Source organism: Pteropus vampyrus, unplaced genomic scaffold (genome assembly GCF_000151845.1).
Source record: "Pteropus vampyrus isolate Shadow unplaced genomic scaffold, Pvam_2.0 Scaffold144, whole genome shotgun sequence".
In the NCBI taxonomy this organism is placed as follows: Eukaryota; Metazoa; Chordata; class Mammalia; order Chiroptera; family Pteropodidae; genus Pteropus; species Pteropus vampyrus.
The window spans coordinates 503,538-515,696 of NW_011888925.1; the positions used below are offsets into that span (position 1 = coordinate 503,538).

General features: G+C 49.5%; 1 long non-coding RNA gene across 3 annotated transcripts; it reads left to right on the forward strand.

Moving 5' to 3' along the window:
• The first annotated feature begins 7,402 nt into the window (after positions 1-7,402).
• On the forward strand, positions 7,403-10,381 carry LOC111744965. Of its 3 annotated transcripts, none has more exons than XR_002782433.1 (3): positions 7,403-7,596; positions 7,818-9,769; positions 10,100-10,381. It is a non-coding gene; the product is annotated as an uncharacterized LOC111744965 (long non-coding RNA). The 3 variants fall into 3 exon arrangements; XR_002782432.1 differs by having other exon boundaries at positions 7,818-8,123; positions 9,600-10,381; XR_002782431.1 differs by having other exon boundaries at positions 7,818-10,381.
• The last annotated feature ends 1,778 nt before the right edge of the window (positions 10,382-12,159 follow it).

Below are 12,159 nucleotides of genomic sequence, written 5' to 3' on the forward strand. Positions count from 1 at the left end.
TGTTGCTGGTGATGTGAAATGGGCAATGCATCTTGGCAAGATTCCAAGCAAAACAAAGGACAATCTTCTCTTTTTGTGAACATAATAGTCGCATTCCTGGAAAAATTTGTGTGTATTAAAAGCATACAAAAATTACTTTGTGTTTATATATAAACAAGTTACACACACACACACACACACATACACCACTGTGACAAAAATAAGTAAATAAATGTCCTTGCGGATTCTGAGACTCCTAAGGGGACTGTCTTGGCCTCATTGACCATTCATTGTCTTAGAGTCTCTTGCGTGACAGCAGTTGTGGCCAAAATGTAGATGCCCTGAAAAATCAACTTTGTATCTTCTCCTGGCGGCTGAGAGGGGGGTGGGAGTTTGTGGAATGAGGGGGGGAGGGTCCGAGCCCCAAGAAATGGCTGCAGGCCCCAGCCCAGAGGAGACAGCTGGCTGGTGGGACATTTCCTGTCATGGGGATGGCAAGAAATGCTGGACGTGAGGGCAGCTGTAAATTGTTCTGAGGCTGGGCTGTAATCTCCTCCTCCATCCCCAAACCTTCCAGTGGGGTAATACATCAAAATGACAGCTCATGCCCCCTAACTGCCAGCACTGGGTGCTTTACCCATCTCAGCTCATGTGACCTTCAACCAGCCCCAAGAGGAGGGGCCAGACTCGCCTCCATTTTATAATGAGAAAATCAAAACCCAGAGAGACAGAGTAGCTTGCCCAAGGTCAAGTTGGCTTGTCTGTCAATGGCAGAGCTGGGCTTTGAATCCTGACATTCCAGCTCTTGTGGTCGCGTCTGATCACCCCATCAGCAAGGGCCAGGCCCGCGTCTGGCTGAAGCACTGTGGAGAGAAATAGCAGCAGCAGGTGGGGGAACTGGACGAGGTTGCAGAGAAGCGGACTAAGGTAACAGGAGAGCGCAAGCATCCTTCAGAGGTTCTCGGACATCCAGCAAGAAGCTAGACTTCCCTGGTACAGAGGAGAGGGACTCAAGCCACTTCAACTGGATCGCTCAGGGAAGGGTGATGTCCGGGAGGTGAGGACTTGAAGCATCCTATCCACCCCCATTTTGGGAACCCCAAAATGGCCCTATTGGCATACATTCAGGACCCATCTGAACTCTTATTTCTTTACCTCTTACATTTCAACAGTTGGACCTATTCCCACCCCATTGGTTAAGAGCCGTATTCTTATGTATTCATTGGCTGAGAAAATAAAACACGAAAGACTGCTGTGAGTTCAGAAAAGCTTTCGGCGAATTTAAATATTATTAATCACAATGGCATCCACATACACTTGTAAAACATTACATACGTAGAAGCCAAATGCTAAGATGCTTGGGGGACCTACAGAGAACGCCGGGTTGAGGGCACAGGTGGCAACGAGGAAAAGCACAAGGAGGGGCAGTTGATGTACCAGCCATACAATCCCCCAGGCCCCAGATGGCCCCACTGGGGGAATGCACGGTCACCATAACAATCCTGGTCCCTGTCACCTGCTCTTTACTGGTGTATCTCCTGAAGAAAGGCTTGACTTGGTGGGCCTAATGCCACACTATTTGGGGTTTCTGGACCTAATTCCAATGTGCATATCTTGTGTGTGTGTGTGTGTGTGTGTGTGTGTGTGTGTGTGTGTATGGGCGGGGCTTCCCCACACCAACGAGCAATTCTCCTACACCAGCAGGATGTCTGAGAATTCAGCTCCGTTCTGACACAATCTACCTGGAGACAGAATCAGATTCCACAGGTTGAGGGCTCAGTCCCACAAGACTGCCCTCCACTCCAGATGCCAATCACGGGTCCAGGTTGTTACCTGTGGCTTCTGACAGACTGGCTATAAATCGGAGGTTCCCACGACCCCTTTTCGGGTTTGTTTAATTTGCTAGAGTGGCCCACAGAACTCAGGAACATCTGTTTCCTCACTAGATTACCAGTTTATCACAAAGGAGATTATTAGAGGATACAAATCAACAGCCAGATAAAGAGATATGGAGAGTGAGGCCTCGAACAAAGGAGCTTCTGTCCTTGTGGCACTAGGGACCTGGCATGGTGACACCTGAAAGCATTCTGTTTCCCCAACATGGACGTTCTCTGAACCCTGTCCGTTTGGATTTTTATAGAGGCTTCATTACCTAGATATGATTAATTAAATTGTTGGCCGTTGGTGATTGATTCAACCTCCAGTCCCTCTCCCTGGAAACGGGGGGCGAGACTGAAAGTTCCAACCCTCTATTCATGGTTGGTTCCCCTGGCAACCAGTCTCCATTCTCAGGTGCTTTCCCAAAGTCACCTCATTAACATAACCCCAGTTGTGGTGGAAAGGCATCTGTTATGAATAATAAGACATGTATTTCGCCTTTATGGACCTGAGCGAGCTCAGGAACTGAGGACAAAAGGCTAAATATTATAACAAAAGATGCTCCCATCGCTCTTTTGCAAAGGAAATTCCAACGGTTGGAGGAGCTGTAATCCAGGAACCACAGAGGAAGACCAAATACATGATAAATATATTTGGTCATCTGAATAATCAAATATATGTTGCTTATGAATCACCACTTTGCACACTCACCATGGAATGACTCCGTGGGCTGGGGCTCAGACCGGCCCCCAACAGATGGTTAACCATCTTCCTGTCCAGCCCTTACAGAGGTGGCTACAGACTTGGGGCCAGCCCAGGGCAATCAGCTATAACCAACTGAGGCAGTGGATGGGGATGAGAACAAGTTGGGGCCACATTCCTTAAAAGGAGGTTGGAAAACTGGCTAAAACTGAAAAGACTGACCATACCAAATGTCGGCAGGGATGTAGATGTATGAGCTCTCATACATGGCAAAACCACTTTGCAAAACTGGAAGAATTGGCCAAACCCAACATACATATACCCTATGACCCAGCAAATCTATCCCTCGGAATATACTCATGCATATGCTCACCAAGACATATACCAAAATCTTCACAACAGCAAATATCCATCAACTATAGAATGGAGAAATATTAGGTGGAGCCTTATGAAATGCCCTTTTTTTGTAGATAAAAAGTTGGCATATTAGCAATGTCATATGATTAATCCAATACACTGTGGTATATTCGTGTTCTGGAATATTACACAACAATGAAAAAGAATAAGTTATTTGTACCTGCAATGAGCTGGATGAATCTCACAGATATAGCAATGAGTAAAAGAAGCCAATCACAAAAATAAACATCCATGGCTTTGTTTATTTGAAGGTCTAGGACAGGTAACATCATCCATGGCAATCCAAGTTAGAAAGGTGGTTTCCTTCAGAAGCCCTCATGGGAAGGGGGCACCCAAGCTTTTCTAGGATGGCGGAATGTTATAAATGTTCATCCAGTTGATCTGGATGATGGTTACCCAGTTGATTTATAAGTTAATCAAACTGTACACACTTAGAATTAGTATATAACTTTTACTTCAATAAAGAAAATTTTGAAACCTACTTAAAAATGGCCAATAAGCATATGAAAAGATGCTCAGCATCACCAATCACCAGGGAAATCCAAATCAAAACCACAGCGGGGTACCACTTCACATCTTTCAAGATGATTATTATAAAAAACAAACAACAACAAATAACAAGTGCTGGTATGGAAGTGGGGAAATTGGAACCTGGTACATTTCTGGTGGGAATGTAATGTGCAGGCGCTGTGGAAAACAGTATGGAGATTCCTCAAAAAATTAAACATAAAATTATTGTATGCTGCAGTAATTCTACTTCTGGGTGTTACAAACAAGACAACAGGTCCAAAATGGAATTGCTTATGCTAAGCCCCACATCATCAAACTGAGATTTAACTTAATTATACTTTCAGCTCTTCCAGAAATGGAATCTTGAACCAACCAGGAATAGCCTGATCAGCACTAGGGAGGTCATCTGCCTGATGGACCCCTGACATTCCCTAAAGGAAAGTAACTTTGCAACAACGAACCCACTTCTTTGCTTACTATAACTCCCTTCTTCCCGTGCCATTCTGCTTTTAAAAGTCTTTCACAGTTCCTCAGAGCTCCTTTCTATCAGGATGCTGCCTGATCAAATCGATTTTTGGTTAAATAAACCCTTACAACTTTTAATACGTCTCAGTTTATCTTTTAACATGGGTATATACCCAAAAGAATTGAAAGCAGGAATTTGACTGGATATTTATACACGTATGATGTTCTTAGCTTTATCATTATTATCATGATCATTATCATTGTCATTACCAAAGGCCGAAACAACCCAAATGCCCACTAATGGATGAAATGTGGTTCTACAGACAATGGAATATTATTCAGCCTTTAAAAGAAAGGAAATTCTGACACAGACCACAACATGAATGAACCTTGAGAACATTATACCAAGTGAAACGAGCTAGACACAAAAGGACAAGTATTGTATGCTTCCACCGCGGGGAAGGAAAAACTTTTCTTCTACCCCTCTAGGTTCTTCCAGCTGGTCTAATAATTAAATCTACATGAGACAGATTAACAAGAGAAAATAACCAAATTGAATTACATACACACGTATGGAAACTCCCACATACAGGAGAGAGTCAGAGACCCTCACAAACACGAGAGGTTCCTGGACAGAAAGGGAAAACGAGCCAAGGATGGGGAGGAAGGGCATTGCGGGATGATAAGAAGAGCGGATGTTTAGTAATTAGTAGTTTGCCCTGTCCCATAGATAGAAAGCTATTTCTGGTAATAACTCATAAAAAGCTATTTCTGGTAATAACTCTTATTATGGGCAAGGCATCAAATTTGAATTCTTTAATGGAGAGGTAAAAGCTTCTCGTGAGCCCGTAGGGTCTCGATTGCCTTCAGCTCCAAATAATTCACACGTCCAAGTGGTACCTCTTAGGGAAGCCTGTTCTCAAGCCCTTCCCCATTCATATGAGGTACCTAGACTAGTCAAATTCAGAGAGACAGAAAGTCAAGTGGTGGTTTTGAGGGATTAGGGAAAGGGTGGAGCGGTGAGTTCTTATTTCATGGGTAGTTTCAGGATGGGATGATGAAAAAGTTCTGGAAGTGGTTGTCCAACGATGTGAAAGTACTTAATGCCTCTGAACTGCACACTTGAAAATGGTTAATTTTATGTTATGTATATTTTACTACAAAAAATTTTTTCTTCTAAACCGTTAAGAAAAGGGTGTCTGAGCTCCGAGGCCAACCCTGGGTTGGCCCCGCCCACTGCAGCCTGCCTGGTTCTGTCCCCTCTGGAGTCTCCTCACCCAGGGGCACCCACCGCAAACCTGCCTCCCATGCCCCGTGGTGCCAGTGCTTGCCGCCGCCTCCTGACATGGCCTCAAGAGGCTGGAAAGTCTCTGAAAGGCGCTCGGTCTCTTTGAAGTCCTTTAGGAAGCCATGGTCATTCATCCATTTACCGAAAAGGCCACCTTCTGACTCACACCTCAGGAGGGGACGGATGACATTGGTTTGTCCAATCAGGGATCAGTCCTGAGTGCCTGCTAACTACGCTCACGTTCAGCTTAGAATATCACCAAAACCCCAGGACAAAGGCTCAGGGAAAGCCCGTTGGCCAAGCATCACGCCTGGAACCCTTGCCAACACCCCAGCAGGGCAATATTATTGGACCCATTTCCCTGACCAGGGAACTGGAGCCTCGAAGAGGGCCTCACAGCCAGAGAAGGAGGGTCCAAATCCTGCTGTGGACCTTCCAGCTTCGTGACTAGCCTGGGGAAAAGCAGGCTCTGGGAGCTTGGTGGCCATGCAGTTCTATCTCAGACATAAGAGGAGGCTGAGAGAGAGGGCAAAGTCCACTCAGCAAGACCTATCGAAATGGAAGTTCCAGCTCCTTCCATATCCTACAGGGGTTTGTCACCTAGAAGTCTGTTTGACAGAGGAAGCTTCTGGCTGGTCTGCCATGAAATATAGTTCTCCTCCCACCTTTGCCTGTCTCCCCACCCACTGCCAGGGTCACCCCGACCCTTCCCAGAAGGAGAAGCCTTGGGAAGAGAGAGAGTGTGTGTGTATGCATGGAGGGTCGGGGGTGGTCATCCTGCATGCAGGAGAAGCTGATGGCTCAGAACGGGGCTGAGAGGGGTGGGGCAGGAGGGAGTAGGGCTGGGGGCCTAGTGACACGGAATGGGAACCGCAGCCTTGAATTGGAGTCCTAACTCAGCCTCCACTGTGCAACCTGGGGCAGGTCCCTTCCCCTCTCTGTGCCTCTGTTGTCTTCCCTGTACAAGGGCGGGGTTGAAGTTCATGATTGCTAAAGGTTCGCCCACAGATTACACAGATATTAATTGAGCCCCTGCTCCATCCACCAGCCAAGCTTTGCGGACACAGAAGACAGGCCTGTCTCTCGCCATCCTCCATTGAGTCTAGGGGGAGGACAGGCACTGATGAGCAGTCACAGACACACTGTGTGTTGTCGGGGAGAGGGATAGGAGGCTACAGAGATCCAACTCCTCCTGGAGGACTGGGCTCAAAGAACAAAGAATCAGCTCAAAGAACAACCTGCTTTCTGCCTGGCCTTGACCATGGAACCCCAAGGGGCTCCCCCAAGTGCTCCAGTCAGTACATCGGGGACACAAGGATGCCAGCAGGGGGCTCCCACCCCTGTGTCCCTGATGGGCCTGGGATAAACAGAAACTGTCATTCTCTGAATCCAAAACTCCTCAGTCAACCAGAAAGCACTAAGGAGAGCCTAGGGCTGAGGGCCTGCAACAGGGTGGTTTGCAGAAGCGGAGCAGCTGAGGCCTTGAGGTTCCCAAGACTCTTTCAGGAAGCAAAGGCAGAACTAATTCGACGTGAGCAGCGGAGACGTGGGTCCGGCCAGCACTGTGGATCTCAACTTCGGCTGCATGCAGGAAGAACGTTAACAACTCTAAGGCCCAGAGATTCGGCCACAATTGGCTTGGGGTGCAGCCTGGGCAGAGTAAGTTGAGAACCGGTGACCTGTCAGAAGGCTGGGTCTGCTCAGAGGCGAGGAGGGTGATTCATGGAGGCCAAGTAGGTCAGAGGGTGGCCAGCTCTGCCTAAGGGACAAACAGGCTGTGTTCTGGACAGCACGGGAATTTGGGTCCTCAGAAAGCCCTGCTTGGTAGTGAAGCGAGGATTAATCAAGGATTAATCACCCGCACCTAGGACTGCCTGATAAAATATAGGACGCCCAGTTACATTTGAATTTTAAATGTCACTGGGCAGCCTGGTTTTTTGGTTTGTTTGCTAAATCGGGCAACCCGACCCCAACCCACCACTGAGCTGAGAGTCCATAGACCCAGTTCTAGGTCCCAGCTCTGATTCTAATGTGGGCAACTCACTGCCCCTCCCCGAGCCTCGGTCTCCTCACAAGACATTAGCACATCCCTCCCACCTCAGGGGCCGGGCTGACTGTTTCCAGGGCAGTGAGCATGACTCACAGGTCCCTGGAAAGGCATCGAGCCGTCTGTGAAGGAGGATCGGGCCTCTCTCTCTAAGCGATCAGCATTTCGCTCCTGTGTTTGATCAGCATGAAGGATCTTCAAGCCTTCTTGCCCTGGGGATGCTGGTGAGCTGAGACTGAGGCTGAGGGCACCCCTAGGCCCTGGTGATCCTCAGAGTGTGTGTTTCTCTCCTCACTGGGTAGAAGGATGGGTGAGTGGATGAACTGAGGCAGGGGAGGGGTGAATGAATGGGTGGGTGAAGAGGCAGGTGGGAGAATGAATGAGTGGCTGGGGGATGGGTGGATGGATGAACACCATCAAAAAGACAGACTCTCTACTCATGTTATTGGTGTCCAGAAAGTCCAGATGAATCGCACTAGTCAGTAACCACGCAAGCTTTCCCCTGAGACAACTGTATTTACACTTCTGCAGCTCCCCGGTGCCCCGAGGAGAAAAACTAGTTACTACAATGCCCATCAGGGAGCAGATGCTCCCAAATGGGCTGGTTTAACGCGACGCGAAGATTCCCACAATCCTCTGGGCATGACAGTGAAGGTGCTGGTGACGCCCAAGTGGACGGAAGATGAGATGAGAATGGAGAAACCTCCCAGAGCTTCGCCTTGGGGAAAGTCCTCTTCCCCTCCCCCCCATCACCGGCCCCTCTTCCGGCATCTCCGCCACTACCGCCCCGTCACACAGATTTGTTGAGACTGTGAACTGTGCTTATTCAAGTAAAAGGTATGAATGAGCCTGTAGGTTCCCCTCTGGTGGGAGGGAACAGCCCGCCTCTTGCCTGGGACCTCAGCACAGCCCCATGGTGGCTGATCTCTAATCCCTGAGCTGCCAACACGGCCCTGTGGTCCAGACCCCACTTCAGGCTGTTTGCGCCTGTGACCCATCCCTGCGTCTCACAGCAGGAGGAACAAGAAGGCCTGAGAAGGGCTGAAATCCTGCCAGGAGATGCCTCGGAGGATCCAGAGCTGGCTCCAGGTGCCCCAGATCCCATTCACATGCATTTCCTAGACCTCAGAAACTGGCTAATTTCTCTCCCCGTGGGAGTCTGACAGCTCAGCCTCCAGAGCTTCTCTCTCATCTCCCCAGTCAGGCTGAGTTTGTGCTGCTTGGGTAAACAACATTCCCCGTGGATGTCAGATGTAGACTTATTTACCTGGTGGCGGACCGGGTGATTCCTTCTCAGTCACCCCATCACAAATACCGAGACTTGGGGTGGGAGCCAGCACCCTACAACCGTCAGAGATGGGGGACCCAGAATCTGGTTATGGGCAATGATCTCACACTGGCTGCTGGGAAAGTCACATTCACTATTTCATGCAGGGGCCTCTCTGGACTATAGCTAGGCCAGAGTCGCCATGCCCCAGAGCTGTGATTTCATCCAGTTATCCTATACCCTGCATCCAAGCTAAAATATAGTCATTGGATCGCCTAGGGCTATGAATAGACACTTTATACTTTAAAACCCTGCATGCTTTGAATTCCCTCCAGCCCGAAGCCAGTGTGCCGTGATGGCTCTCCCTCCCTCAGGCTGTGAGGGACGGCGGTCACTCAGTCCCCAGGACCACGGGGCAGTGCAGTCAGGGGGCTGATGTCCAGCTCAGGGATTCTGCAGTTGTCGTCTGTAGGCAGCTCTACCCTGATGAAGTCACCAGCCGAGCCACTCCACTGTGCAGCTGCTGGGAGCCTAGAGTCTGGGGCAGGGCACAGCTGTGCCAGCTGTCGAAGACACATTACGCTATGCCGCTCAGCCGTGACTCACATTCCAGTACAGGGGAAATGCGCAAAAGTTATACACTGTTTTGGGAGTGCCAAAAATCGTCTTGGTTTTGTCTTGCAAGATGTTCAGCTTGCAGAGCGTGGGGCAGACGGAGAAAGGGGGTGGGGAGGAGGCGAGGGGAGCAGATCTGTCTCTAGTCAACTCTGCCTGTCACACACCCTCCATCGCTCTAATAACAGCACTCAGCATTTAATCAGCCCCTTTGTGGAAGCAGACGATGTCACACTCATTAATTAGTTAATCTGAACAGCCCCCCTGGGAGGAGGAGCCATGTTATTATCCCCACTGGGACCCAGGGGGAAACTGAGGCCAGAGTGGGAATTTGGCACTGCGCTGAGGGAACACAGCCTGGCGGCTGGACCAGAACCAGTCTATGCTTGCCGCCTGTTCTGCTGCCCTCACTCCCGTCCTCCTCCTCCAAGCTCCAGTCTGCTCACAATGCTGGCGGCTGTCTTCGAAAACACCTGGCCAAACCCCATCAGCACTGGGCCCGAAGGCACTCAAAGGAAGGGCAGCAGGGCGGCGGAGCAGAGAGGGTGCAGCCTGTTAGCCGGACCAGAGAACACGTGCTCTGAACTGGAAACCCGTGATGGTATGTTTCTTCCAAGGGTCTCAGGACTAGGGGAGGAGGTGACGATGGTGACTCTCACCATCATCAGAGTGTCTGCTGTCTGCTTCCTGTTAAGTTTTGATTGTCTGATGGTTTTAGAACTAAACAGAGGAATATTTCAACCAGGAGGCACAGATTGCTACCTGGCCATTTGGGGGTCTTCATCACACACACACACACACACACACACACACACACACACACACACACACACGAGGGGTATGGGTGGAACCCAGGGTCCCCATGGAGTACCTCCTACATCATCGTGCCTAGTGGTAAATATAGATGGACACCTGCTATGACGCTTTACAGCCGGGATCCCCAATGCTACAGGCCCTCGGGGATGGAGACTCGCGTTAGTGCACCAAGCAAAGAAGCCTGACCAAATGAGTCGCAGGAGGAGGTGAGTGGAACATGGAATAAAGAGTTAGAGGATGTCATACACATGTTTTAGGAGTTTGTGAACAAGTTGCAGAAATAAAGACCGCAGCCTCTACCTGTGTTTCCTTGCTGGCTACTGGAGTTGCTCAAGATGAAATCATGAACTCCTCCCCTTCTTTCCTTTTAAATAGGAATAATCACAATAAAAAAAAAATTTCTCATATCTTTCCTTTCCCCCAATATTAGCAGTGCTTCTTAAACGTTACTGTGCATTCAAATCACCTGTTGAGTTTGTTAATCTGCCGAGATTCTTGGGCCTGAGATTCTGCATTTCTAACAAGCCGAGGTCACACTTTGAGTAGCAAGAGTTCAAAGGACATGTTGTTGATGGTTAAATTTACCGCTTAGTCCAGTTGGTAAAGGTGGGGTCAATGTTGAACTTGAGGAGACATGAACATCGCCTCTAAGATCTCGGACTTAGATCTTGATCATGACATTGAGTCTGGAGGTGGCTGAACATGGACTATTGGAACTTGTTTGGTGAGGACACTTTGGATGAATGGAAAGAAGGGTGTGTGTGTGTGTGTGCGTGCACGTGTGTGTGTTTACATGTGTGAATTTGTGTGCAAGGAGCAGCTCAGGGGTGGAACGTAGTAGATAATCTTTAGAGTGGCTGTTCGGGTCATGATTTCCCCTTCTCTGAGGACTTCTCTCAATAATGGAGGGGTGTGCTGACATGTCTGTATTACGTGGCACCCCCTCCCCTGGCCACAGCAGGTACCACGGCCCCAGCTGGACTGATAAGATTCTTTCTTCTAGGAATCTAGAACTTTGAACCATGGGACATTAAGTTTGGCAGCTTTGATTCTGATTAATTGCAATAATCTGGAGAGAAGGTCCCCAGACTTTCCCGCAGTGGTCAGTCCTTAAACCGCCCCCCCCATCCCTGCCCTTCCTGAGGCTGGGAGGGTTTTCAACTCTTCCTTGAGTCTCCTGAGATATCCTACCTGTAGTTTTCCTTTAAAATAACCACAGGTGGTACAGAACTATTTCCAGAAATAGCTTCTACCTGCTTCAATGGATGGGAAGGCTGCCCTGGCCTCAGTCTCACTTTAAAGCCAAACGTCTAGGTAATTTTCTAGCTGATCCTCAATCCCAACCCCTTGCATACAGCTCCTTAAGCTCCACTGTAGCTCTCGCTAGCACCGAACTGCTGTTTTCTTGGGCCCAGAGAACATGCTAGAAGCACTTCCCCTGCTGACACAGCCTATCCCTCTTTTCGCCTCTGACGAATCTCTACTCCATCTCCGAGACCCAGCTGGGTCATCACTAAGATGATCAAGGGCCCCCTCCGAGTGCTCTGCCAGCGCGCTCCGCCAGGCTCCCACACGAGCACCTGCGTTGTGATGGTCCAGCGTCCCGCAGGCTGAGCTCCTTGAGGGCAAGACCTGGGTTCTGCTTGACTCGGTGTCCACCCACTCCCCCAGCAAAGTACAACCCGCAAGGGGACAATACCGCTCCGTACTCAAAAGCGGTGCTCACGGAAGGTGCATTAAGTGACTTCTAGCTTGAACGATGGGCATGCGTGTATGCGTGTGTGTGTTTATGTGTGTGTTATGTGTGTCTGTGAAAGGAACTTAGGAAGGGAGATTTTCTTCGTTTAGCAGGAATTCAAAATTGACCCAGTGCCCCTTCGGATGCCGGGCACGACATCTGGGCACCGTGGGGGCGGAAGGTGGTGGAAGGACACAGATGATGAAGTGCTCAGACACCTCGAAGAGCCCTCAGTCACCCGGGGAGGCGGAACCCATCTCTCTCTTTCCAACCCCCAAACGAACCAGTTCTTCAGTGATCCTTCTTGCTTTTTTGCCTCTCCCACGCTAAGCCTGGTCACGAGGGGCCTGAAGGAGGGAGACCGAGGCGGCTCCCTTCCCCAAAGGCAGCGCGGCGGGTCCTGCCCTCCCCGGCCGCCCACGGAGCCCCCGCCGCGG